Source organism: Pseudophryne corroboree, chromosome 2, assembly GCF_028390025.1.
Source record: "Pseudophryne corroboree isolate aPseCor3 chromosome 2, aPseCor3.hap2, whole genome shotgun sequence".
In the NCBI taxonomy this organism is placed as follows: Eukaryota; Metazoa; Chordata; class Amphibia; order Anura; family Myobatrachidae; genus Pseudophryne; species Pseudophryne corroboree.
Genome location: NC_086445.1, coordinates 689,912,013 through 689,918,012, shown reverse-complemented (window position 1 = coordinate 689,918,012; position 6,000 = coordinate 689,912,013).

Below are 6,000 nucleotides of genomic sequence, written 5' to 3'. Positions count from 1 at the left end.
AAGCCATTTGTGGGTGGTAACTGACCGTTTACGGGAAGTGTTTGGGAAAACGCAGGCGTGCCAAAGCATTTTCAGGGAGTGTGTCTGACGTCAGCTCCGGTCCCCAATCAGCCTGATTCAATCACACTGGAAGAGTAAGTCCTGGGCTGCGCAGAGACTGCACACACTGAATTTTAGCAGCTCTGGGTACACATAGCATCGCACACTTGCACGGCGAAAATACACTACCACTGTAGGCGGTGACTATCTGAACGCAGGACAGCAAAAAATGCAGCCCAGCGATCAGATCTGAATGACCTCCCAAGATATCTATGAGAGCTGGCATTTGCTCGATCCACTAAAGCTGCTCCTCTTCTTATTTTGAGTGCCTGATCATATAAGACATCTATAGATACCAGGTCTAATTTTGAGCCGGAACACTTGGAATGGGGTGTAGTATGGCTGACCGGCGGTCAGGAGACCGCCGGTCACCTTACCGACACCGGGATCCTGGCAGCATACCGACGCCGGGATCCCGGCGGGGAGGGGCGAGTGCAGTAAGCCCCTTGCGGGCTCTCTGCGCTCGCCGCGCTGCGGGCTCGGTGGTGACCTACGGTCGCCACGGGTTCTATTCCCACTCTATGGGTGTCGTGGACACCCACGAGTGGAAATAGGCCCTGTTGGTCGGCATGCCGACCATCGGGATAGTGAGGGGTCGGGATGCTGGAGGAGGTCATGTGACTGATGGTCTCCCGACCGCCGGTCACATGAATACCACCCTTGGGAATGCCGTTCCTGAAGGTTCTTTTGTAAAATGACGTCACGAGGAACCTCCTACGGCCAACCTGAAATTCCCCCTTGTGCAGCGCCTGCCCGGAAACTCGCTGCACAGGCAGTGGTGTTGGCACTGCCGCATTGTGTCCGTCAGCGCACCCCACTACTACAGTACTGTGAAGAAACAAAGAAGAAACTACTGTGCTGGTAGCGGTAGCTTGTTTTCAGTTTCTTCACAGTACCATACCCTTCAACTGTACCTTTTTGCCAGGTACAGTACCTTTTTTATATGGTCTGTACTGATTTTTGACTGTCCAAATTCCCACTAAAAGTATAGGACAGGGGGTGTGACCACGCCCCTTTACCCGTGACCACGCCCCTTTCCTGATTTGTACCAATTTTTATGTGTCAAATGTTGGAGGGGATGCAATACTGTACACGGAAAAACAAATTACCGCTTCCAGAAACCCTTCCTGCCGGACCGCAAGGGCTGCTGGAATTGGCAGTTTATTTTAGAATTCTTCACAGTGCTGTGATGCGGTGCCAGGCAGGGTGCAGCGGCAGCAATACCACTGCCAGCTCTGCGAGTCTCCGGGCAGGCGCTGCACAGGAGGCATATCAGGTAAAACAGTGGGCATTACTGTGGGTGCATAATATGGTGTCAGGGGCATTAACGTGAGGGCATAATATGGCGTCAAACTTTTACCTTGGGGCCTGCAATATCATACCCTCCAACAATGGCCCTCATTCCGAGTCGTTCGCTCGGTATTTTTCATCGCATCGCAGTGAAATTCCGCTTAGTACGCATGCGCAATATTCGCACTGCGACTGCGCCAAGTAATTTTACAATGGAGATAGTATTTTTACTCACGGCTTTTTCATCGCTCCGGCGATCGTAGTGTGATTGACAGGAAATGGGTGTTACTGGGCGGAAACAGGCCGTTTTATGGGCGTGCGGGAAAAAACGCTACCGTTTCCGGAAAAAACACAGGAGTGGCCGGGGAAACGGGGGAGTGTCTGGGCGAACGCTGGGTGTGTTTGTGACGTCAAACCAGGAACGACAAGCACTGAACTGATCGCAGATGCCGAGTAAGTGTGGAGCTACTCTGAAACTGCTAAGTAGTTTGTAATCGCAATATTGCGAATACATCGTTCGCAATTTTAAGATGCTAAGATACACTCCCAGTAGGCGGCGGCTTAGCGTGAGCAACTCTGCTAAAATCGCCTTGCGAGCGATCAACTCGGAATGAGGGCCAATGTACACATATAAATAGGTACAAATTCGAAAAGGGGGCATGGCCACTCCCCTTTTCCTATACTTTCAATGGAAGTTTGGAGAGCCAAAAATCGGTACAGACCACACAAAAAAGGTACTGTATCTGCCAAAAAGGTACAGTTGGAGGGTATGCAATATATCTAGGTATGCCTCTGGACCTGCTCATTGTAGTGTGGTATAAAATGAACTGGAGGGCATTTTAATGTTATATAATATGAACCGGGGCACTGTAATAATGAGGCACAATATGATTGGGGTGCACTATATATCATATCATAATGTGAATTGGGGGTACTGTGCGGCATAATGTGTATTGGCAGCTCTGAATGTGACATAGGGTCAACTTAAGCATTACTGTGATTCATAAAAGAAACTAGGGCACTACTATTAATCATAACATAAAATAAGGCTCTACTATGGTTCAAAAAATTAACTAGGGCATAAAATTAACTGCTGCAGAGCGGTATCTCTCTAGAAGCATTGGGACGCGGCCCCCTTCAAAATGTTGCTATGGGGCCCATAAAGTTCTGTCTACTCCTCTGCTGCAAACCCTAATTTTAAACATAATAAAAGTTGCCACCATGCTGAGACTTGTACTACCATGCTGGAAAAACAATGCAGGTGCACACTCTCAGGGGTAAACCAACACTCTAAGGGGTAAACCCAGCAAATGATTGACAGCCTGGACCTATTAAATTAGGTCCTGCATCCCTGTGCGCAAGGCAGGAGCTGTGAGGTAAAGTCTGTGTTACTATGCTGAAAAAAAAATATTCCAGCATTTAACATGGACTCTATGGACTCTATGGATTATGGATTACCGTGCATCAAGGCATGGAGCTTTCCCCAAGCAGTGTATAGTATACTACAGCTATGTGGATGAGCCTCTAAGCACTAAGATGACTGATATGTCTTAGATAAACCTGGACATATGGGAGCAGGTTCATAACTAGAAGTGTGTGAGCAGTGCTGCTGAGCAGAGATAGGGAGCGGCATGTTCGCTGCCTCATGGCAATAGCATTTGGCTTGCAGGGTGTTTGGAATGACACCCTGCAGCCTTTAGAGCTCCTGTGCTCTTCTTGCTGTTGCTGGTGACCCTGCCACTTCAGCATGACATCATGACATCACAAGTTAAGGAGGCGGGGCTGGCACAGGGCAGCCATATGTTCTCATCTACCACTGTATGGGGGTCCTCAGTTGCCCATACACTGCACAATTATCTTCAAACTTGCCAACTAAACAACGGTAAGTTGGAATGATAATTGTATAGTTTTTAGTAGCAAATGATAATCGGCTCCTAAAGGCTAAATAAAAATGGTAAAATATTATCATGACTGGTTGGGTTTTCCCCCATGATTTTTAACCAGCAGTAGGGCTTTCAGCCTTAGCTGAAAATAGGATTTTAATTACCTACCGGTAAATTGTAAATCGTGCTGAGGAAGTCCGCTTCCCAGTTGTCTTCTCCCAGAATGAAGATTGCTGACAGCGCCAACGCGTGTTTTTCTACCCAGAGGATGATTCTTGTTACCTCTGACATTGCAGCTCTGCTCTTCGTTCCGCCCTGTCGGTTTATGTACGACACTGTCGTTACATTGTCCGACTGCACTTGAATAACCGATTTCTCAGAAGATGGGCAACTTGTAGAAGACCTTTGTAGACGGCTTTTAGTCCCAGAATGTTTATCAGTAGAGCGGCTTCCAGACTTGACCACCTTCCTTGGAAAGTTTCCCCTTGAGTGACTGCGCCCAAGCTCCGGAGACTTGCATCCGTGGTTAGAAGGATCCAGTCCTGAATCCCGAACCTGCAGCCCTCGAGAAGGTGAGGTAATTGTAGCCACCAGAAGAGTGAAATCCTGTCCTTTGGCGACAGACGTATTCTCTGGTGCATGTGTAGATGAGATCCCGACCACTTGTCTAGGAGATCCAGTTGGAAGGACCGAGCATGAAACCTCCCGTACTGCAGAGCCTCGTAAGAGGCCACCATCTTCCCCAGAAGGCGAATGCACTGATAAACCGATACCCAGGCTGGCTTCAGGACATCCCGGACCATCGTTTGTATCACCAACGCTTTTTCCTCTGGGAGAAACACCCTCTGCACTTCCGTGTCGAGGATCATTCCCAGAAAGGACAACCTCCTGGTTGGTTCCAAATGTGATTTTGGAAGATTCAGGATCCAACCGTGTTCCCTGAGTAGATGGGTCATGAGAACAATGGACTGTAACAGCTTCTGCCTTTATCAGCAGATCATCCAGATATGGAATTATATTCACCCCCTGTCTGCGGAGGAGAACCATCATTTCCGCCATCACCTTGGTGAATACCCTCGGTGCTGTGGAGAGGCCGAATGGCAGGGCCTGGAATTGAAAACAACAGTCCAACAGTGCGAATCGGAGATAAGCTTGATGCGGCGGCCAAATCGGAATGTGGAAGAACGCAACTTTGATATCCAGAGATACCAGGAATTCCCCCTCCTCCAGACCTTATATCACTGCCCTTAGAGACTCCATTTTGAACTTGAACTCCCTCAGGAAGGGGTTTAGCGATTTTAAGTTCAGAATGGGCCTGACTGAACCATCCGGTTTCGGTACCACGAAAAGGTTTGAATAATAACCTTTGTTTTGCATATGGGGTGGGACTGGTACAACAACCTGTGCCTCCACCAACTTCTGGATGGCTTCCTGTAGGATAGCCCTATCTGCCAGCAAAGACACTTTATCTTGCACCCAGGGATCCAGGCCGGACGACACCCAGACGTGACTGAAATGCCTGAGTCTCGCCCCCACCGGCCCCACCTCCAGGCCGCACGGTCCACCGTAGGTTTCTGTTCCTGGGAACCCGCCGCAGCAGGCTTCTTCGATTTTGGCCGACATCCTCTAAAGAAGATGTTGGACGGCTTGGCCTTTCTTGCTTTGGCAGTCCGAAAGGACTGAGATGCAGCTGAAGAAAAGGGTGTCTTCGTAGCAGGTGCAGCTTAGGGAAGAAAAGGAGACTTACCCGCTGTAGCCGTGGAAATCCACGCATCCAACGCTTCCCCAAAGAGAGCCTGACCTGTGTAGGGTAGGGTCTCCACACCTCTCCTTGAGTCCGCGTTGGCAGACCACTGGTGCAGCCAAAGTACCCTAAGAGCTGAGACAGACAAGGAAGATATCCCTGCAGCCATGGAACCCAGGTCTTTCATGGATTCCACCATAAATCCTGCAGAATCCTGAATGTTACGTAAAAACAATTCAACATCACTTTTATCCATTGTATCCAAATCCTCAAGTAACGTGCCTCACCACTTTACTATAGCTTTGGAAATCCATGCACAGGCAATAATAGGACATAGTATCGCCCCTGAAGCCATGTATATGGATTTGAGCGTAGTGTCAATTTTGCGATCGGCCGGCTCTTTTAAGGCGGTAGATCCTGGAACAGGTAAAACCAACTTTTTTGAGAGTCTGGGTACAGATGCGTCAACTATGGGTGGGTTTTCCCATTTTTTCCTATCCTCCTCGGGGAAGGGGAAAGCAACCAGAACCCTCCTAGGGACCTGGATTTTTTTCTCCAGGTTTTCCCATGCTTTCTCAAATATAGCATTTAATTCTTTAGACGCAGTGAAGGTTAGCGAGGCTTTCTTATTGTCAGTGAAGTAAGCCTCCCCAATCTGCTCAGGTGTTGTATCAGCGATATTCAACACATCTCTAATAGCCTCTATCATCAACTGCACCCCTTTTGCAAGAGATGCTGCCCCCCACAGCACATACCCCTCACCGTCTGCCATGTCAGAATCGGTATCCGTGTCATCTTGCATAATTTGGGCAAGAGCACGTTTGTGGGAACATACAGTAGGGTGTCCTGAGGTACAGAACCGGACCAAACTGCCATAGAGTTCTGTAAAACCTGAGCTGCAGATTCATTCTGTGCAACCCTAGTAGAAATCTGAGAAATCATAGTTTTAATAGAGGATAACCATTCAGGCTCCCTTGCTGGTAT